Here is a 23648-nt window from a genome sequence, read left to right as displayed (position 1 = left end):
CGGTGGTCTGCTCCCTGGCCCGTACCCTGGGGTCACTCTTTAAAAGGGTGGATAATTGTTAATTTTATAAGAGTTCGTGACTAGAGATGAGCGTTGTTCGACTCGAACTGTTCGCCAATCTCAAATTCGAGCTGTTTTGGGCGGTGTTCGAGCCGTTCGGCGAACACGAACGATTTGAGAACAATTCGGCTGTTCGAGGTTATGTTCGATAACTGTTCGTGCACCAAAATCAGAACTGGATTTTTTCTCAGTAATGATGAAAATTAATGTTAATACGCAGTTTGAGTGTACAGCGGGGTGGGGGGAGGGGCAGGGGATGCATCTCTGCAGGAATAATGAAGATCTGCATTTTTTTTTCTCTTTCCCTCATTTACAGTGGGGAGGTGCAATCTGTCAGCCTATCAGCAGCGCACACACGGAGCGAAGTGCTTTTTTTCACACAAGCAAGGGCATGCGTCATTGGCAGTGTATGTCACATGTCCTTGCCCTATAAGACCAAGCCATTTTCCCCGTCGCCACAATTTTCTCACTGCTGCAGCTGCGTGTTAGACGGCACCGCTGTTGCTGTGTGCGCTATACCTTGTTAATTTCAAGCCAATTTTCGCACAAATCTACAGATAGCTTGGGAGTAGGGAATAGTTGTGATTGCAGTCCTTTTAAGGACTAGGTTACAGCATTTCCTACGACTTTTATCAGGCAGGTCTGTGCTCTTAAATAGATAGATTGTGGGAGTAAAGACTAAATGTAATTGCAGTCCTTTTCAGGACTAGGTTACATCAGTTCCTATCAGTTTTTGCCAGGCAGGTCTGTGCCAGTGCTGTGCAAGTTTTTTTCGCAGCATTTGGCTGAATCTAGCAAAGCTAATCCTTTTTGGCCTATTGCAGAGTGTGTTAGTCAGTGGAGTAGCCTATCTGTGTTGCAAGATATACCACCTGTGTATAGAATACCAATTTTTTTACTGCACCTAGTGAAGTAAAATCTTTTGGGCATAGCATCATTCCATTAGTCCATCTATACTGACCTCCATCAGGTTGCAAATTGAATCTAATTTTTTTCTGCATCTAGCTCTGAAAAAATATATGAAACTCTGAAATGAATATATTTTTATTCTGCATCTAGCTCTGAAAAAATTTTTGGCCTTCTAGCAGTGTGTGGGACTTGTTCTATTAGTCCATCTATACTGACCTCCATCACGCTGCAAATTAAAAATAATTTTTATCTGCATCTACCTCTGAAAAAATATTTGGGCTTCTATCTGTGTGTGGGACTTGTTCTATTAGTCCATCTATACTGACCTCCATCAGGTTGCAAACTGAATATAATTTTTTTCTGCATCTAGCTCTGAAAAAATATTTGGCCTTCTAGCAGTGTGTGGGACTTTCTCTATTAGTCCATCTATACTGACCTCCATCAGGTTGCAAATTCAAAATAATTTTTTGTCTGCATCTAGCTCTGAAAAAATATTTGGCCTTCTAGCAGTGTGTGGGACTTTCTCTATTAGTCCATCTATACTGACCTCCATCAGGCTGCAAATTAAAAATAATTTTTATCTGCATCTACCTCTGAAAAAATATTTGGCCTTCTAGCTGTGTGTGGGACTTGTTCTATTAGTCCATCTATACTGACCTCCATCAGGTTGCAAACTGAATATAATTTTTTTCTGCATCTAGCTCTGAAAAAATATTTGGCCTTCTAGCAGTGTGTGGGACTTTCTCTATTAGTCCATCTATACTGACCTCCATCAGGTTGCAAATTAAAAATAATTTGTATCTGCATCTAGCTCTGAAAAAATATTTGGCTTTCTAGCAGTGTGTGGGACTTTGTCTATTAGTCCATCTATACTGACCTCCATCAGGCTGCAAATTAAAAATAATTTTTATCTGCATCTACCTCTGAAAAAATATTTGTGCTTCTAGCTGTGTGTGGGACTTGTTCTATTAGTCCATCTATACTGACCTCCATCAGGTTGCAAACTGAATATAATTTTTTTCTGCATCTAGCTCTGAAAAAATATTTGGCCTTCTAGCAGTGTGTGGGACTTTCTCTATTAGTCCATCTATACTGACCTCCATCAGGTTGCAAATTGAATATATTTTTTTTCTGCATCTACCTCTGAAAAAATATTGGGCTTCTAGCTGTGTGTGGGACTTGTTCTGTTAATCCATCTATACAGACCTCCATCAGGTTGCAAACTGAATATAATTTTTTTCTGCATCTACCTCTGAAAAAATATTTGGGCTTCTAGCTGTGTGTGGGACTTGTTCTATTAGTCCATCTATACTGACCTCCATCAGGTTGCAAACTGAATATATTTTTTTTCTGCATCTAGCTCTGAAAAAATATTTGGCCTTCTAGCAGTGTGTGGGACTTTCTCTATTAGTCCATCTATACTGACCTCCATCAGGTTGCAAATTAAAAATAATTTATATCTGCATCTAGCTCTGAAAAAATATTTGGCCTTCTAGCAGTGTGTGGGACTTTCTCTATTAGTCCATCTATACTGACCTCCATCAGGTTGCAAATTAAAAATAATTTTTTGTCTGCATCTAGCTCTGAAAAAATATTTGGCCTTCTAGCAGTGTGTGGGACTTTCTCTATTAGTCCATCTATACTGACCTCCATCAGGTTGCAAACTGAATATATATTTTTTCTGCATCTACCTCTGAAAAAATATTGGGCTTCTAGCTGTGTGTGGGACTTGTTCTATTAATCCATCTATACAGACCTCCATCAGGTTGCAAACTGAATATAATTTTTTTCTGCATCTACCTCTGAAAAAATATTTGGCCTTTTAGCAGTGTGTGGGACTTTCTCTATTAGTCCATCTATACTGACCTCCATCAGGCTGCAAATTAAAAATAATTTTTATCTGCATCTACCTCTGAAAAAATATTTGGCCTTCTAGCTGTGTGTGGGACTTGTTCTATTAGTCCATCTATACTGACCTCCATCAGGTTGCAAACTGAATATAATTTTTTTCTGCATCTAGCTCTGAAAAAATATTTGACCTTCTACCAGTGTGTGGGACTTTCTCTATTAGTCTATCTATATTGACCTCCATCAGGTTGCAAATTAAAAATAATTTATATCTGCATCTAGCTCTGAAAAAATATTTGGCCTTCTAGCAGTGTGTGGGACTTTCTCTATTAGTCCATATATACTGACCTCCATCAGGTTGCAAATTAAAAATAATTTTTTGTCTGCATCTAGCTCTGAAAAAATATTTGGCCTTCTAGCTGTGTGTGGGACTTTCTCTATTAGTCCATCAATACTGACCTCCATCAGGTTGCAAACTGAATATATTTTTTGTCTGCATCTAGCTCTGAAAAAATATTTGGCCTTCTAGCAGTGTGTGGGACTTTCTCTATTAGTCCATCTATACTGACCTCCATCAGGTTGCAAACTGAATATATTTTTTTTCTGCATCTACCTCTGAAAAAATATTGGGCTTCTAGCTGTGTGTGGGACTTGTTCTATTAATCCATCTATACAGACCTCCATCAGGTTGCAAACTGAATATAATTTTTTTCTGCATCTACTTCTGAAAAAATATTTGGGCTTCTAGCTGTGTGTGGGACTTGTTCTATTAATCCATCTATACAGACCTCCATCAGGTTGCAAACTGAATATAATTTTTTTCTGCATCTACCTCTGAAAAAATATTTGGCCTTCTAGCAGTGTGTGGGACTTTCTCTATTAGTCCATCTATACTGACCTCCATCAGGTTGCAAATTCAAAATAATTTTTTGTCTGCATCTAGCTCTGAAAAAATATTTGGCCTTCTAGCAGTGTGTGGGACTTTCTCTATTAGTCCATCTATACTGACCTCCATCAGGCTGCAAATTAAAAATAATTTTTATCTGCATCTACCTCTGAAAAAATATTTGGCCTTCTAGCTGTGTGTGGGACTTGTTCTATTAGTCCATCTATACTGACCTCCATCAGGTTGCAAACTGAATATAATTTTTTTCTGCATCTAGCTCTGAAAAAATATTTGGCCTTCTAGCAGTGTGTGGGACTTTGTCTATTAGTCCATCTATACTGACCTCCATCAGGTTGCAAATTAAAAATAATTTGTATCTGCATCTAGCTCTGAAAAAATATTTGGCTTTCTAGCAGTGTGTGGGACTTTGTCTATTAGTCCATCTATACTGACCTCCATCAGGCTGCAAATTAAAAATAATTTTTATCTGCATCTACCTCTGAAAAAATATTTGGGCTTCTAGCTGTGTGTGGGACTTGTTCTATTAGTCCATCTATACTGACCTCCATCAGGTTGCAAACTGAATATAATTTTTTTCTGCATCTAGCTCTGAAAAAATATTTGGCCTTCTAGCAGTGTGTGGGACTTTCTCTATTAGTCCATCTATACTGACCTCCATCAGGTTGCAAATTAAGAATAATTTTTTGTCTGCATCTAGCTCTGAAAAAATATTTGGCCTTCTAGCAGTGTGTGGGACTTTCTCTATTAGTCCATCTATACTGACCTCCATCAGGTTGCAAACTGAATATATTTTTTTTCTGCATCTACCTCTGAAAAAATATTGGGCTTCTAGCTGTGTGTGGGACTTGTTCTGTTAATCCATCTATACAGACCTCCATCAGGTTGCAAACTGAATATAATTTTTTTCTGCATCTACCTCTGAAAAAATATTTGGGCTTCTAGCTGTGTGTGGGACTTGTTCTATTAGTCCATCTATACTGACCTCCATCAGGTTGCAAACTGAATATAATTTTTTTCTGCATCTAGCTCTGAAAAAATATTTGGCCTTCTAGCAGTGTGTGGGACTTTCTCTATTAGTCCATCTATACTGACCTCCATCAGGTTGCAAATTAAAAATAATTTATATCTGCATCTAGCTCTGAAAAAATATTTGGCCTTCTAGCAGTGTGTGGGACTTTCTCTATTAGTGCATCTATACTGACCTCCATCAGGTTGCAAATTAAAAATAATTTTTTGTCTGCATCTAGCTCTGAAAAAATATTTGGCCTTCTAGCAGTGTGTGGGACTTTCTCTATTAGTCCATCTATACTGACCTCCATCAGGTTGCAAACTGAATATATATTTTTTCTGCATCTACCTCTGAAAAAATATTGGGCTTCTAGCTGTGTGTGGGACTTGTTCTATTAATCCATCTATACAGACCTCCATCAGGTTGTAAACTGAATATAATTTTTTTCTGCATCTACCTCTGAAAAAATATTTGGCCTTCTAGCAGTGTGTGGGACTTTCTCTATTAGTCCATCTATACTGACCTCCATCAGGCTGCAAATTAAAAATAATTTTTATCTGCATCTACCTCTGAAAAAATATTTGGCCTTCTAGCTGTGTGTGGGACTTGTTCTATTAGTCCATCTATACTGACCTCCATCAGGTTGCAAACTGAATATAATTTTTTTCTGCATCTAGCTCTGAAAAAATATTTGACCTTCTACCAGTGTGTGGGACTTTCTCTATTAGTCTATCTATATTGACCTCCATCAGGTTGCAAATTAAAAATAATTTATATCTGCATCTAGCTCTGAAAAAATATTTGGCCTTCTAGCAGTGTGTGGGACTTTCTCTATTAGTCCATATATACTGACCTCCATCAGGTTGCAAATTAAAAATAATTTTTTGTCTGCATCTAGCTCTGAAAAAATATTTGGCCTTCTAGCTGTGTGTGGGACTTTCTCTATTAGTCCATCAATACTGACCTCCATCAGGTTGCAAACTGAATATATTTTTTGTCTGCATCTAGCTCTGAAAAAATATTTGGCCTTCTAGCAGTGTGTGGGACTTTCTCTATTAGTCCATCTATACTGACCTCCATCAGGTTGCAAACTGAATATATTTTTTTTCTGCATCTACCTCTGAAAAAATATTGGGCTTCTAGCTGTGTGTGGGACTTGTTCTATTAATCCATCTATACAGACCTCCATCAGGTTGCAAACTGAATATAATTTTTTTCTGCATCTACTTCTGAAAAAATATTTGGGCTTCTAGCTGTGTGTGGGACTTGTTCTATTAATCCATCTATACAGACCTCCATCAGGTTGCAAACTGAATATAATTTTTTTCTGCATCTACCTCTGAAAAAATATTTGGCCTTCTAGCAGTGTGTGGGACTTTCTCTATTAGTCCATCTATACTGACCTCCATCAGGCTGCAAATTAAAAATAATTTTTATCTGCATCTACCTCTGAAAAAATATTTGGCCTTCTAGCTGTGTGTGGGACTTGTTCTATTAGTCCATCTATACTGACCTCCATCAGGTTGCAAACTGAATATAATTTTTTTCTGCATCTAGCTCTGAAAAAATATTTGGCCTTCTACCAGTGTGTGGGACTTTCTCTATTAGTCTATCTATATTGACCTCCATCAGGTTGCAAATTAAAAATAATTTATATCTGCATCTAGCTCTGAAAAAATATTTGGCCTTCTAGCAGTGTGTGGGACTTTCTCTATTAGTCCATATATACTGACCTCCATCAGGTTGCAAATTAAAAATAATTTTTTGTCTGCATCTAGCTCTGAAAAAATATTTGGCCTTCTAGCTGTGTGTGGGACTTTCTCTATTAGTCCATCAATACTGACCTCCATCAGGTTGCAAACTGAATATATTTTTTGTCTGCATCTAGCTCTGAAAACATATTTGGCCTTCTAGCAGTGTGTGGGACTTTCTCTATTAGTCCATCTATACTGACCTCCATCAGGCTGCAAATTAAAAATAATTTTTATCTGCATCTACCTCTGAAAAAATATTTGGCCTTCTAGCTGTGTGTGGGACTTGTTCTATTAGTCCATCTATACTGACCTCCATCAGGTTGCAAACTGAATATAATTTTTTTCTGCATCTAGCTCTGAAAAAATATTTGGCCTTCTACCAGTGTGTGGGACTTTCTCTATTAGTCCATCTATACTGACCTCCATCAGGTTGCAAATTAAAAATAATTTATATCTGCATCTAGCTCTGAAAAAATATTTGGCCTTCTAGCAGTGTGTGGGACTTTCTCTATTAGTCCATCAATACTGACCTCCATCAGGTTGCAAACTGAATATATTTTTTGTCTGCATCTAGCTCTGAAAACATATTTGGCCTTCTAGCAGTGTGTGGGACTTTCTCTATTAGTCCATCTATACTGACCTCCATCAGGCTGCAAATTAAAAATAATTTTTATCTGCATCTACCTCTGAAAAAATATTTGGCCTTCTAGCAGTGTGTGGGACTTTCTCTATTAGTCCATCAATACTGACCTCCATCAGGTTGCAAACTGAATATATTTTTTGTCTGCATCTAGCTCTGAAAACATATTTGGCCTTCTAGCAGTGTGTGGGACTTTCTCTATTAGTCCATCTATACTGACCTCCATCAGGCTGCAAATTAAAAATAATTTTTATCTGCATCTACCTCTGAAAAAATATTTGGCCTTCTAGCTGTGTGTGGGACTTGTTCTATTAGTCCATCTATACTGACCTCCATCAGGTTGCAAACTGAATATAATTTTTTTCTGCATCTAGCTCTGAAAAAATATTTGGCCTTCTAGCAGTGTGTGGGACTTTCTCTATTAGTCCATCTATACTGACCTCCATCAGCTTGCAAATTAAAAATAATTTATATCTGCATCTAGCTCTGAAAAAATATTTGGCCTTCTAGCAGTGTGTGGGACTTTCTCTATTAGTCCATCTATACTGACCTCCATCAGGTTGCAAATTAAAAATTATTTTTTGTCTGCATCTAGCTCTGAAGAAATATTTGGCCTTCTAGCAGTGTGTGGGACTTTCTCTATTAGTCCATCTATACTGACCTCCATCAGGTTGCAAACTGAATATATTTTTTTTCTGCATGTACCTCTGAAAAAATATTTGGGCTTCTAGCTGTGTGTAGGACTTGTTCTATTAGTCCATCTATACTGACCTCCATCAAGTTGCAAACTGAATACAATTTTTTTCTGCATCTACCTCTGAAAAAATATTTGGGCTTCTAGCTGTGTGTGGGACTTGTTCTATTAGTCCATCTATACTGACCTCCATCAGGTTGCAAATTGAATATAAGTTTTTCTGCATCTAACCCAGCCAATAGTTTTGGCCTAATACCACAGTTTGGCCACTCAGCTCTGCTCGGTTCCCATCCATTGTTTTTTTGTGCAAACATCTCCAGATTTGTGAATTAGTTAACCACCAAAATGAGTGGAAAAAGGCCTGCTGCTGGTGAAAAGGGGAATAGGCGTGTTGGGAAGGGGAAAAAAGGTTGTGTCCGTGGGGTAGGTGTTAAAGCAACAGTAACATCTGCAGAAGAAAGACCATCTTCCAGCCAAACTAAGATGTCTACTTCTTTTAGCGGACAATGTGATAAGATCCCTTTCTTACGACCACGCCAATCGCTACAAATTCCAGATGAGGCACAAAAACAGCAGGTGCTTCAACAGATATCAAGTGCTCCTTTAAGTGGGCTCTCCTCCACATCAACTTCAACATCACAAATACTCCAGTCCTCAAAGGTGTCACCCCAATCGCACTTGCTTCCTCACAGCTCCCAAATCTCTAGCTGCCCGTCTGAGTATGAGGTAGAACAGATGGTTGAGTCTGCAGAGCTGTTTACTCATACTATAGCCTGGGAATCAGAGGTCGACTCCAGCGCTTCTGTGAATCCAGACGAGGAAATGATCTGCACTGATGCCCAGAATCTTTATAAGTCGGATCCAGGACCAGACGCAGAAGGTTCTGACCATAATGTAGACCCTCATTCCCAAACTGTAGCTCCTGTTGGTGGAGACAATGAGGAAGACGATGATGAGACTCAAATACCTGATTGGAGCGACAACTTTAGTTTTTTGTCAGGGCAGGAACAGGTTGGCTCTGAGGACGACGGGTGTGATAACGCACAGGGTGATGATGATGAGGTTGGAGATCCCACTTACTGTCAACGCACAGTCAGCCAAGAGATGAGGTCAGCAGAGGAGGTGGAGGAAGATTCTATTGACGACGAGGTCAGGTTGCGCCTTCCTGGACAGAGACGTAGTACTGGAAGCACGTCAACAACTGCATCCTCAAACACAACTCTGCCTCTCACCACAAATCGTGGTGGCTCTTCAGGTCGCATGGGTGCTAAGCCTTGCATAGCCTGGGCATTTTTTCAGATCAATAAAGATGACCCAACTCGTGTTATCTGTAACATTTGTCAGCAAAAGCTAAGTAGAGGCCAAAAAATACATAGTTTGAGTACTTCATGCATGAACCGGCACATGGACATGAAGCATAAGTTGCAGTGGGAAGCTCAGTCTGCTACAATGCGGCCTAGCCGGCCGGGCCAACCACCGTCTGCCATATCTTGTGCATCCGCGGCCTCTTCATCCTCTGTGACTGGGGGGACCGCAGTCACACCTGTTTTGGGGCGCAGACCTGCCACCTCTTTACCCGCAGCAGCCAGCATGATTGGCAGGTCATCATTTTCTTTGGAGGTGGTAACACCAGCTGGTGTTGAGCGCTGTCCGACATCGATAGCACCACCTTTGGATCAAGGCAACCTAACATGTCCGCCTGCATCTTCCTCACAGACCGGCAGTTTACCGGGGACACCCTTATCAACCCCGTCTAAGCACAATAGCCAGCCCTCGGTCCCTCAGATGTAGACAAGTAAAAGACCATTTCCTCCTAGCCATGAGAAAACTAAGAGGTTGAATTTCACCATCTGCAAGCTCTTGGCTACAGAAATGCTGCCTTTCCGCCTGGTGAACACAGAGGATTTTCGAGACCTTATGTCCGTCGCAGTGCCCCAGTACCAGATGCCCAGTCGGCACTACTTCTCAAAGAAAGGTGTGCCTGCGCTCCACCAGCATGTCGCACACAACATCACCGCTTCTTTGAGAAACTCTGTGTGACAGGGTGCATTTCACCACAGACACTTGGACGAGTAGGCATGGACAGGGGCGTTACATGTCGCTGACTGGGCACTGGGTAACTATGGTGACAGCAGGACAAGGGGCAGCAGACCAAGTCTTGCCGTCCCCACGAGTTGTGCGTCAATCCTCTTTATGTCAAAGTTCCTCCACTGTTTCTGCCTCCTCAACCTCCTCTCGGTCTTCCACCTGCACCCAAAGCCTGTCTGGTCATGCCACAAGCTTTCTAACTGCGCAGAAGGGATCCTGCACACCTCCTTACTATGCTGGCAGTAGGGCTCAACGTCATCAGGCGGTTTTTACTTTGAAATGTCAGGGAAATGTGAGTCACACAGCTGAGGAGTTGTGGTCAGCTCTGGAGAACCAATTTCATGAATGGTTGTCTCCACTGGACCTGAAACCAGGGAAGACCGTGGGCGGCAATGCTGCAAACCTGGGTGTGGCCCTTCGCCGGGGCAATGTCACACATGTGCCTTGTATAGCTCACGTGGTGAACCTGGTTGTCCAGCAATTTTTAGCCCACTATCCCAGACTAGATGGCCTTCTGCAGAGGGCACGGTCACTGTGTGCTCACTTCCGCCGTTCGCTACCCGCAGCTCAGCCACTTACATCTCTACAGAAGTCGTTGGGCCTGCCACTTCACAGGCTAAAATGCGATGGGCCTACCCGGTGGAATTCAACTCTGCACATGTTGCAGCGACTGTGGCAGCACCGACAGGCCCTGGTGCAATACGTTCTGACGTATAGCCTGGGCCAACGAGATCCAGAGGTGGGGCAAATCACGCTGGAGGAGTGGTCTCAGATCAGGGACCTATGCACCCTTCTGCACAGTTTTGAAATGGCGACGAAGATGTTTAGTGCTGACGATGCCATTATCAGCATGACTATTCCGGTGATTTACATGCTGGAGCCCATGTTAAACAGAATTCGGAGTCAGGTGGTGGCACAAGAGGAGGTGGAGGAAGTAGAGGAGGAGGAGTTGTATGCAGAAGGGCTAACATCTGCAAGGTCCAGATGGTCGGCAGCACCAAGGCGGCAGGCATGTGAGGGTGGGGGAGATGGTTTTACCAGGGCTCATGGTAGCAGCCAAACTAGTGAGGAAGGTGCAGGAGCCCAGGAAGAAGTGGAGGACGAACTGATGGAAGACCTTGATCACATTTCTGTTGTGCGAGGTTGGGGGGAGAGGACAGAGGAAGGAAGCATGATTGTTACCTCGCCACCAACACAACAGGGACTTGGTGCTCCTGGATGCGCAACACACATGAGTGCCTTCTTGCTGCACTACCTGCAACATGACCCTCGAATTGTGAGAATTAGAAATAATCCTGACTACTAGGTTGCCGCACTGTTAGATCCCCGGTACAAAAGTAAATTTGCAGAAATTATTCCTGCCATAGAAAGGGATGCACGCATGCAGGAGTATCAGCAGAGACTGTTGCAGAATCTTACATGTGCTTTTCCACAAAACACCAGTGGTGCACGTAGTGAATCTCACAGTTCCAACTTGCCAACCGTGGGACCGTCAAGTGTTCAGCACTCAAACCGTAACAGAACCACAGTATCTGCTGGTAACATCAATTTTGCGGAATCATTTCACCACTTTTTTAGCCCATCCTTTGCAAGGCCACAGGAGACAAGAAGTCTGACACATAGTCAACGCCTAGAGACGATGGTACAGGAGTATCTCCAAGTAAACATTGAAGCCATGACTGTGTCACTGGACCCTTGCTCTTTTTGGGCTTCCAATCTGGATAAATGGCCGGAGCTAGCCACTTACGCCTTGGAGATCTTGTCATGCCCCGCAGCCAGCGTTCTGTCTGAACGTGTGTTCAGCGCTGCTGGTGGTGTGCTGACAGATAAGCGCATGCGGCTCTCCACTGATAATGTAGACAGACTCACGTTCATAAAGATGAACAAATCATGGATCCAAAACGACTTTTCTACCCCTGTGTCATCCTGGGGAGAGTAAAAGCTTGATGATTGGTTAAAATCACCCTACCAACCGTTTTAAGCTTTCAAATTACTAATCATGTTTATCTGTATCTTGGCTGGAAAATAATTTGGGCTTTGTAGCAGTGTGCAGCACTGATTCTATTAGGCCATCTATAATAAGCTCCACCAGATTTAAAATTACTAATCATGTTTATCTGTATCTTGACTGGAAAATAATTTGGGCTTTGTAGCAGTGTGCAGCACTGATCCTATTAGTCCATCTATACTAAGCTCCACCAGATTTAAAATTAATAATAATTTTTTGCTGCATCAAGCCCGGAAAATAATTTTGGGGCTCCGAGATGCGCAAGACACATAAGTGCCTTCTTGCTGCACTGCCTGCAACATGACCCTCATATTGTCAGAATTCGAAGTAATCATGACTACTGGGTTGCCACACTCTTAGATCCCCCAAACTTTTCGATCAACCTTTTCATTTTAATAAAGACCAAAAAAATGGTCATTTTTTAAATTATAAGCATTAGCAGGTTATTAGAAACTGAAATCAAACAGTTTTCAACTCAAAACTTTATTCTAGGTGATGTTACATTTTCACATAGGACCCCTTGTTCGAAAGGAGCTTCTGAACTCTCTCGTCCATTGAATTTGTCAGGTTTTGGATGGTTTCTGCTTCAATTGTTTTGCATGAGGACAGAATACCCTCCCAGAGCTGTTGCTTAGATGTGAACTGCCTCCCGCCATCATAGACACTCCTTTTGATGATGCTCCAGAGGTTCTGAATGGGGTAGAGGTCAAGGGAGCATGGGGGTCACACCATAAGTTTGTCCCCTTTTATGCCCATATCAGCCAGAGATGCAAATGTTTTATGTGCAGCATGAGATGGTGCATTATCATGCAGAAAAATGATCTTGCTGTGAAATACACGGTTCTTCTTCTTGAACCATGGCAGGAAGTGCTGTTTGAGAAAATCCACATACATTATGGAGTTCATCTTTAGCGCCTTCAGGGATCCTAAAGGGGCCGACAATCTCTCTCCCCATGATTCCAGCCCAAAACATTACTCCACCTCCTCCTTGTTGGCGCTGTAGCCGTGTTTGCGTGGGGTGTCCATCAACCAGCCATCCTCCACTCCATCCATCTGGACCATCGAGCGCTGCACGGCACTCATCCGTGAACAAAACAGTTTTGAAATCAGTCTTCATGTAATGTTTGGCCCACTGGAGCCGTTTCTGCTTGTGTGAAGTGGATAGAGGAGGTCGACAGGATGGCGTATGCACAGCTGCAAACCTCTGAAGGACCCTGCATCTTGTTGTTCGGGGGACGTTAGAGGCACCAGCAGCTTCAAAAACTTGTCTGCTGCTATGACAAGGCTTTTTTGCCACTGCTCTTTTAACCTGACGTAATTGCCTGTAGGAAAGAGTCCTCAATTTGCCCTTATCAGCACGCACATGTGTGCACTGTGAATCAGCTACATACTTCTTGATTGCCAAGACACTTCATCCTGATCATCGCACAATTTTGATTGTAGTCATGCCTTGACCTAAACACTCCACAATTTGTTGCTTCTCAGCAGCCGACACATCCTTTTTCTTTCCCATTTTGGCAGAAAATGTAGGCTGCTTAATAATGTGAGACAGCCTTCTTAAGTAGTCTTGCCTTTCATTGGACACACCTGCCAAACTAATTAGCACAGGTGTCTGCAATTGCTTACAGTGATATAAAGAGCCCTGACACACATCACCATCAATGAGTTTAACTGACAAACAAACAAATTCTTCCCTTATCACTCCTAAACACTTTTTGCATAATAATTTGGAACACAGTGTACATGTGCTTTTCCACAAAACACCAGTGGTTCACGTAGTGAATCTTACAGTTCTAACTTGCCAACCGTGGTCTGTATGGAGTTGTTCAATAAAGGGCCCAAAATTAAGATAACATAGATGGGAGAGGTCTCTATGAATAGGAATTCCTAAGTATTTGATACCCTGTGAGGGCCAGGCAAAGGGAAAGTTGGACTGGATGGAATCCCATATGGATTTGGGGAGGGAGACATCGAGGGCCTCAGACTTCGCTGCATTGATTTTAAAATTTGACCATGTAACAAAGTGATCTATTTCAGCCATAACGGCATGGATGGATATATGTGATTGAGTGATATATACTAGGACATCATCAGCAAATAGAGAGCACTTGTACTCGGTGCCTCCCACCTCAATCCACCTAATATTGGGTGTAACGGGTCTGTGAGGCGGAACCTCTGGGCTACTATACAAGGGAGCGGTCCTTGTAAGGGAGCAGGTGGCGACCCGGCAGGCAGTCACAGCAGGTGACCGGGACAGTCTCTGGGTGTACGGGCAGGAGGTCACGGCAAGTGATCAGGGCAGTCTCTGGAAGAACGGGCTGGAGGTCACGGCAAGTGACCGGGGCAGTCTCTGGAAGAACGGGCTGGAGGTCACGGCAAGTGACCGGAGCAGTCTCTAGGTAAAGGGTAGGTACGACCTGTGATGGCTGAACCTCCAGGTAGGCTAGCAAGGCAGATGGAGGATGTGTGCTTCCAGGTGAGCAAGCGAGAGTCTCTGGAATAGCAGGTGGTCACAGCACGTGACGGCGGAGCCTCCAGGTAGGCAAGCAGGCAGGTAGCGGAGAAGCGCTCCCAGGTGAGCGGGCAAGAGTCTCTGGAATAGCTGGTGGTCCCAGCACGTGACAGCGGAACCCCCGGGCAGGCAAGCAGGCAGGTAGTGGAGAAGCGCTCCCAGGTGAGCGGGCAAGAGTCTGGAATAGCTGGTGGTCACAGCACGTGACAGCGGAGCCTCCGGGCAGGCAAGCAGGCAGGTAGCGGAGAAGCGCTCCCAGGTGAGCGGGCAAGCTGGTCCATAGACAGACTGACCGGAGTTGTAAGGCAGACCATCGGACCTCAGGCAAGCAGGCAGGTAGCTGATGTGCGCTCCCAGGTGAGCGGGCAAGTTGGTCCTTAGACAGACTGACCGGAGTTGTAAGGCAGACCGTCGGACCTCAGGCAGGCAGGCAGGTAACAGGAAATCAGGCAGGATTAGGACAGCAAGCTGGCAGGAATCTGGCAGGTAACTGGCAGGTAACTGGCAACGGGACCTGAGGGCTGAAGCAGAGTAGAACGGTGCAACAACATTGCTCGGGCACCTCCATTTTGGAGGAGGTGCCTTATATATGGTAAAGTCCTCCGGCCATTGGCCGGGGACTCCTTAGGACGGCGCGCGCGGCCCCTTTAAGAGGGAGGGAGGGCGCGCGCGCGCGCCCTAAGCACAGTGGCCGGGAAGGAGCGCGCGCTGCCAGCAGAGCGGGAGAGGGACGCCGGGCACGGAGCAGAGCGGTGAGGGGAACAGCGTCCCTGCCTAGCAGAGGGCAGGGACGCCGGCACTACAGTACCCCCCCTTTAGGCCCCCCCTTTTTTAGGCCAGATAGAAATTTAGCTAGGATGAGAGGGGCTTGGATGTTCTCCCGGGGCTCCCACGTTCTCTCCTCAGGACCAAACCCCTTCCAATCTACCAGAAAAAAGGTCTTTCCTCTTACCCTTTTGGTGGCAAGAATGTTCTCTACCTCAAACTCGTCCTCAGCAGAAACCGGAGCAGGAGGCGTACCTGTAGACTTGGAAAAAGAGTTAAGCACCACGGGTTTGAGGAGAGATACATGGAAGGAGTTAGGGATCCGTAAGTTGGCCGGGAGTTTCAATTTATAGGCCACCGGGTTGATCTGACTGATGACCTCCAGAGGACCGATGAACCGAGGCCCTAACTTGTAAGAAGGTATCTTGAGTCGAACATATTTAGATGAGAGCCAGACTTTATCTCCTGGACGAAATTGTGGAGGATCCAGGCGTTTTTTGTCAGCGTGTCTTTTCATACGCTCGGATGACAGAAGGAGTGCGGACCGGGTACTCTCCCATATGGAGGAAAATTTGCTAATGAGAGATTCCGCAGCCGGGTTGTCCACAGAGGTGGGGACAGGAAAAGGAATCCGAGGATGCTGACCAAAGACTACAAAAAACGGGGATTTGGAGGAGGATTCGCTCTCGTGATTATTATAAGAGAACTCGGCCCATGGTAGGAGATCCACCCAGTCAGAATGGTGGGCATTAACGAAGTGCCGGAGGTAACTGGTCAGGTTCTGATTGATCCGCTCCACTTGACCATTGGACTGTGGGTGGTAAGCGGAAGAGAAGTCCAGGGTGACGTCTAGTAGTTTACAAGTGGCTCTCCAGAAACGTGAGGTGAACTGTACCCCACGATCCGACACGATGTGGAGGGGCAGGCCATGAAGACGGAAGATGTGGCGGATTAAGTCTTTAGCCAGCTCGGGTGCAGACGGAAGGCCTGGCAGGGGAATAAAGTGAGCCATCTTGGAAAATCGGTCAGCGACCACCCAAATGACCGTACAACCGGCAGAGACGGGGAGATCAGTTATAAATTCCATTGCTATATGCTGCCAGGGGGCAGCAGGTACAGGAAGCGGAAGGAGGCGTCCGGCTGGCAGATGTCTCGGGACTTTGTTGCGGGCGCAGGACACACAGGCAGAAACAAAGTCTATTATGTCCTTGTGCAGGGTAGGCCACCAATAGTGCCGGGCAATAAGCTGGAGGGTCTTTTTCTGACCGGCGTGGCCAGCTAGTTTAGACGAATGGCCCCAGTGTAGGATCTTCTCCCGATCAGGTACTGAAACAAACGTCTTACCGGGAGGGAGACGATTTAGACTCACGGGAGCCACCTGCATTACTCTGGCGGGATCGATGATATGTTTAGGTTCTTCCTCGAGATCGGACACCAGAAAGGATCGGGACAAGGCGTCTGCTTTGACGTTTTTGTCAGCCGGGCGAAAATGAAGAACAAAATCAAAGCGAGCAAAAAACAAGGACCACCGGGCTTGGCGCAGGTTAAGTCTCTGGGCATGCTGGAGGTAAGCCAAGTTCTTGTGGTCAGTGTAAATTATTACCGGATGAAGAGCCCCCTCGAGTAGGTAACGCCACTCCTCCAACGCCAGCTTGATGGCCAATAACTCTCGGTCTCCTATGGAATAGTTGCGCTCAGAAGAGGAGAAGAGTTTGGAGAAGAAGCCACAAGTTACCATTCTCCCGGAAGATGATTTTTGAGTAAGTACCGCTCCGGCTCCAGAGGAGGAGGCGTCAACTTCCAGGAAGAACTGCTTGTTGCCGTCCGGGCGATGCAGCACCGGGGCGGAAGAGAAGGCCTGTTTTAGGGAAAGAAAGGCCTCCTCTGCTTCGGGCGGCCACTCTTTGGGATTAGTACCCTTACGGGTGAGCGCGGAAATTGGGGCAGTCCGGGAAGAGAAGTGCGGGATGAAGAGGCGGTAATAGTTGGCGAAGCCCAGGAACCGTTGAATAGCCTTCAACCCCTCTGGTCGGGGCCATTTCTCGATGGCAGACAGTTTCTCAGGATCCATTTGTATGCCGGTCTGAGAGATAATGTAGCCCAGAAACGGAAGCGAGGTCTGCTCAAAGAGGCACTTCTCATATTTAGCGTAGAGATGGTTCTGCCTGAGCCTGAGCAGGACCTGACGAACATCCCTCCGGTGAGTCTGGAGATCCGGAGAGAAGACCAAGATGTCATCCAGGTACACCACTACGCAGGAGTAGAGAAGGTCCCGGAAGATGTCATTGACCAACTCTTGAAAGACGGCAGGAGCGTTACAGAGGCCAAAGGGCATTACCAGATATTCATAGTGGCCGTCCCGGGTGTTGAATGCCGTCTTCCATTCATCCCCCTGATGGATACGAACCAGGTTGTACGCCCCACGGAGGTCCAGTTTGGTGAAGATTCTAGCCCCCCTCAGATGATCAAATAACTCCGGAATGAGCGGAAGGGGGTACTTATTCTTCACCGTGATCTGGTTAAGGCCTCTATAGTCTATACAGGGACGGAGAGAGCCGTCCTTCTTTTTGACGAAAAAGAAGCCTGCTCCCGCCGGGGAGGTAGATTTCCGGATGAATCCCCCGGCCAGATTCTCCTCAATATATTCGGACATCGACCGGGTTTCAGCAGCGGATAATGGATAAATACGCCCACAGGGAGGAGAAGTACCAGGTAACAGGTCGATAGGGCAGTCGTATGGTCTATGAGGGGGTAGTGTCTCTGCCTCCTTTTTATTAAAGACATCAGCATAAGACCAATAAGGAATCGGAAGTCCAGGTAGATTAGCTGGGGTAGGAGAAGGACGGACGGGATGAACGGGAACCAGACAGGTCTTATGGCAGCCCTGTCCCCAGCGAAGGACTTCTCCGGTCTGCCAGTCAAGAACGGGTGCATGTTTCTGGAGTCAAGGTAGGCCTAGCAAGAGGGCGTGAGAGAGTCCAGGCAGAACATGGAAGGAGATACTTTCAGAATGCAGCATTCCCACCTGCAGAGTAATGGATTCGGTGATGAGTTGGATGGGGCGTGGTAAGAGCCCCCCATCCACGGCAGCAACAGACAAGGGTACAGCCAGAGGTTTGGTGGGGATGCAGTATTTCTCTACCAGGGACTGTGAAATAAGATTCCCGGCTGCTCTAGAGTCCAGTTGGGCTAGTTCGAAATAACGGTTCTCCCCGTAGACGATTGAAACTGACAACAGCAGGGATGGAGAGGATTTATTCTTGTCTAGGTGGACCTCTCTGAGCGAACCTAGACACAGGCGTTTCCCGACCTCTCCGGGCAGGCACGGATCCGGTGCTCCTTACTGACACAGTAGAAGCAGGTCCCCTCGGCACGGCGTAAGTCCTGACGGGTCTTGACCATCTTGGTCTGGTCGACCTGCATAGGCTCAGGAGGGTGTACCTGGTTAGAGACAGAAGGAGTGACGGGTTTCTGAAAAGTAGGAGCTAGACGTGGTAACCTCCTCTCACGGGTGACCTCTCTGGCACGCTCCTGGAACCGTAGGTCAATCCGGGTGGCAAGAGTTATTAAGTCATCGAGAGTGGTAGGAATGTCCCGACCGGCAAGTTCATCTTTAATACGGCCGGACAGACCCTCCCAGAAGACGGAAACCAGAGCGTCGTTATCCCAGGCCAGCTCCGAGGCAAGGGTACGGAACCGTATGGCATATTGGCCCACGGTGAGACTTTCCTGACGGAGGCGTAGCAACGATGATGCGGATGAGGTCTTCCGTCCGGGTTCATCGAAGACTTTCCGGAAGGCCGTGAGAAAAGCAGGCAAGTTGGACACCAGGGGGTCTCCTCTCTCTCATAGAGGATTTAGCCAGGCCAGGGCCTCCCCGGTGAGATGGGACATGATGAATGCAATTTTGGCTCGGTCGGAGTTAAACTGGTGGGACAATAGTTCAAAGTGCAGGGTGCACTGATTTATGAAGCCCCGAGCCTGGGCTGAGTCGCCTCCGAAGCGAGGAGGTGCAGAAAGCCGAGGTCCGGGGTAGGATATCATGGTGTTAGTGGACAGCGGAGCTGCCGGATTGCGAGACATGGCACTGGCGGAGGTTGTTGGTGGAACAGTCAGAGTGTCCAGGCGAGTATTGACATTCCGCAGGTGACCCAGGATGGACTCCTGTTGGGACCTTTGACGGGACAGTTCATGACACAGGTCCGAGAGCGAGGGAGCTTGGGTGCCACCGGGTTCCATGGCCCGAGCAAACTGTAACGGGTCTGGGAGGCGGAACCTCTGGGCTACTATACAAGGGAGCGGTCCTTGTAAGGGAGCGGGTGGCGACCCGGCAGGCAGTCACAGCAGGTGACCGGGACAGTCTCTGGGTGTACGGGCAGGAGGTCACGGCAAGTGATCAGGGCAGTCTCTGGAAGAACGGGCTGGAGGTCACGGCAAGTGACCGGGGCAGTCTCTGGAAGAACGGGCTGGAGGACACGGCAAGTGACCGGGGCAGTCTCTAGGTAAAGGGTAGGTACGACCTGTGATGGCTGAACCTCCAGGTAGGCTAGCAAGGCAGATGGAGGATGTGTGCTCCCAGGTGAGCAAGCGAGAGTCTCTGGAATAGCAGGTGGTCACAGCACGTGACGGCGGAGCCTCCAGGTAGGCAAGCAGGCAGGTAGCGGAGAAGCGCTCCCAGGTGAGCGGGCAAGAGTCTCTGGAATAGCTGGTGGTCCCAGCACGTGACAGCGGAACCCCCGGGCAGGCAAGCAGGCAGGTAGTGGAGAAGCGCTCCCAGGTGAGCGGGCAAGAGTCTGGAATAGCTGGTGGTCACAGCACGTGACAGCGGAGCCTCCGGGCAGGCAAGCAGGCAGGTAGCGGAGAAGCGCTCCCAGGTGAGCGGGCAAGTTGGTCCTTAGACAGACTGACCGGAGTTGTAAGGCAGACCGTCGGACCTCAGGCAGGCAGGCAGGTAACAGGAAATCAGGCAGGATTAGGACTGCAAGCTGGCAGGAATCTGGCAGGTAACTGGCAGGTAACTGGCAACGGGACCTGAGGGCTGAAGCAGAGTAGAACGGTGCAACAACATTGCTCGGGCACCTCCATTTTGGAGGAGGTGCCTTATATATGGTAAAGTCCTCCGGCCATTGGCCGGGGACTCCTTAGGACGGCGCGCGCGGCCCCTTTAAGAGGGAGGGAGGGCGCGTGCGCGCGCCCTAAGCACAGTGGCCGGGAAGGAGCGCGCGCTGCCAGCAGAGCGGGAGAGGGACGCCGGGCACGGAGCAGAGCGGTGAGGGGAACAGCGTCCCTGCCTAGCAGAGGGCAGGGACGCCGGCACTACATTGGGGTTATGGCGAATTGATGAGAGCAGATGCTCCGTCACTAGGATGTATAAGAGAGGGGACAGAGGACATCCTGCCTTGTCCCATTGGTGATTGTGAAAGGTGATGAAAATGTTCTGATGCACCCCTTGGGCCTTGGGACACCCGGAGCCGGACCCTTTTTGGTGGATGCTGGTGGTTGTAGTCTTCGTGGCGGCAACCCGGTTCCGTGGCTCAGGGTGGTCAAACCAGTGGCGGAACTATTTATGTGGTTTTGATGTTTAAATGTCCGACTACGCCACCCGTGGATTGCGGTCAGAGTGAACCGCCGCTGCAGGGCAGACCGCTGAGGCTGGTGTTGTGGGTGCAGCAGAGCGTAGCATAACTCCCCACGGGAGGAGTATAGCCTCAGGGCAGTGTATGCGGAGGATGGGGGTGATGGTGCAGGGCAGCAGCAGTAACGACACGGAGTCAGTGATGCAGTCCAGGGCCTTTACTCATAGTTCTTATTATCCAGACCATGTCTGCAGGTAACGGCTGCCCACGTGGTACTGTGCTCACCAGGTGAGGGGCTCAGACAACTCCCAGATAACTTTGGAGTGCTTCACAGGACCCCCTTTGTGTGTCCTTTGTCTGGCCTTTCTTACCAACCCTTCTGTCCGGCTGCCTCGGGCCTCCTCTTGGTAAACTTGGCGCCAGTTTCCCTGACCCTATGTGGTGCCTTCCTAGCGGGTGTAGCGAGGGGCTGCGCCACATAAAATGTCACAGCCTCTGGTTTCTAGCTGAGGGTCGTTTCCTGCCTCCACTAGTTTCGGGGACCGGTCTCCCCCTTTGGCCTGACCCCTCCACGCAGGTGGATTCTGGCGTGCGGTGGCGACTCGCCCGTCCGCACCCCTGGGATCCCTTCATTCCTCGTTCATGGAGCCTTCTCCGCTCCTCTTCCTTCCTTCTCCCTCTTCCAGGCCTGGGCCTTTGTTACTAGGCCCGCCTCCGGAGCAGAGCTCATGCAGAGCCCCTGCTCCCTGCCACTTCTGCTCAGACTTCTCTGCACTGAATTAAGATGGTGCTCACCTTTTATACTCCCTTCTCAATGCACCCAGGAACTGCTTCCTCCCTGCTCCTGCACTACAGGGTTCCCCTTCCTCAGTGTTCCCTCCCCCCACTCCAGCCAGGGACAGGGACTGTCGTGCCCATCTCAGAGGCATATTGGTCGCCCTGCCCCACGGCAATGTGGTGTAATGCATGCAGGTGTCGGGTCCTGATCCACACTCCATCCTTACCTGAGAGTGAGATATCACACCTCTGGGTGAGGTGCAATACCTCTGTAGCAACCGAGCCCTCAGGGTGCTACAGTTCCATCTATCTTCAGCCTAGGTGACGTATTGTGATACAGGGCCGTGATTTTGGCTATAAAAGGGTCCCCTAGACCCCTACCCCAAGCTTTTTAAGAGAATCATATATGGCGTGCCAGCAGACTCTATGGAATGCTTTCTCAGCATCCAACAAGAGTATCTAATTACAAATTTTTAACTGCATCTAGCCCAGGAAATACTTTGTGCCTAGTAGCAGTGTCTGCTAGTCAGCGGATTATCCCGGCTGTTAAGCACGCTACACCACCTGTAGTTTGGACACTTAATTTTTTCAAAGGAAATGCTTCGGGACCACGGGATACTCAGTGAAGAGCATCAGGAGGCACCCCAAGGCATAGGGGCTGGGACTGGCAGTAGGATGCCTTGCGGTGGACAGCCGAGCTCGATCCTTATAAAAGCTTTTTAACTGCAGCAGCTTTAGTGGACGCTACAGGAGCTGGAATTACGCGGCTGCTGGCATGGGACTTGCCCTCCAATAGATCCTTGTAAATGGATTTAAAGTGTATTCATTCAAATTAGAGGGACAATTTAAAATAAAAAGCTTAGAGCTGCCTCCACCACAGGGGGGCTCGCTCGACCCACCAGCGGACAGGCACCAGTATTGGGAGAGGGGGGCTGGCCGTCAGGGTTCACCGCGGCTCTGGCACAAACCCGGCGACACGGAGGTGGCACGGTCAGGAGCGGACTGAACGTGTCGGCTTCTCACTTTTTGGATTTTAGAAGGGCATGACATGCCTATATCTGTGTCTCCCCCTCCTTTTACTCCTCCACCTCTTTTCTTTTCGCATGACTATATGTACTTGTCACTTTTCCATGTGTTAGTTGCGTCTTCTGAGCAGTTTTTCAGCTTTTGGACACCTTTGAAGGTGTTTTCTATGTGTTTCTATCTGTTTTTGTTTGCCTGCCATTGGTTTTAACGGTGTTCGAAGGTGTTCGACGAACAGTTCGACGAACAGTTCGGCGAACACACGGGTGTTCGACGAACCGAACCGAACTCGAACACTACGGGGGTGGCTCAACACTATTCGTGATGCCACCTGTGGTATCTGGTGAGAAGCACCATCGCTGCTGCAGTCCACTGAGGCCGGTGATAAGGCAGCTCGATGGTATAGCTCCCCACAGGTGGAGCTAGGTCTCAGGGCAGCGTATGCACTGGGAATGCAGGACAGGCGAGACCCAGATGGGTCAGAGCAAGAACGGGAACGGACACGGTAGTCACTTCAGTACCTTTTACTGGTGGAAATTCAGGCACATCCCGGAGCACTGTAGGGTGAAGGGTGCATATCAGGATCCTCCCCAATGAGCGGGTGTAGGGCCTCCTGTTTCTTGCCTGTGCGTAGTAAGTTTCTTACCTGCCTGGAGCTAGGCCTAACTTTGTCTCTGTCCTGCGCTGGCTGACCTTGTGGTAGGGCCTTCTCTTGGAGTTCACGCTCCCAGTATGCGGGGCCTAAGCGTCTCCTGGCTCTGTTACATATCAGCACCTAAGCGATCTTGGGACTTGTAGTTCTCCAGGGATTCCGGTTATGCCTTACTGGGTCATAGAGATCCCGGTAAGCTCGGATCCGGTGTCCGGTAAATGCTTCGGGGTGAGCTGGTTAAGCTCCTCTGCCCCTTATGTACTAACTCGCCACTCGCCGTCGGCCTACTCGGGCCCTCACTAGGCTATACACACTAACGGCAGCTTGCCGCGCTTCACCGATCTTATGGCGCCGGAACACCTTAAGCTCTATCTGGGCTCCCTGAATCTAGCTAGCAGGAGCCTCGTACTCCACTGCTGAGCTATT

This window comes from Phyllobates terribilis, unplaced genomic scaffold (assembly GCF_046119375.1).
Source record: "Phyllobates terribilis strain yellow unplaced genomic scaffold, ASM4611937v1 Scaffold_4__5_contigs__length_816908805, whole genome shotgun sequence".
NCBI lineage: Eukaryota > Metazoa > Chordata > Amphibia > Anura > Dendrobatidae > Phyllobates > Phyllobates terribilis.
This window is presented reverse-complemented; position numbering follows the sequence as displayed.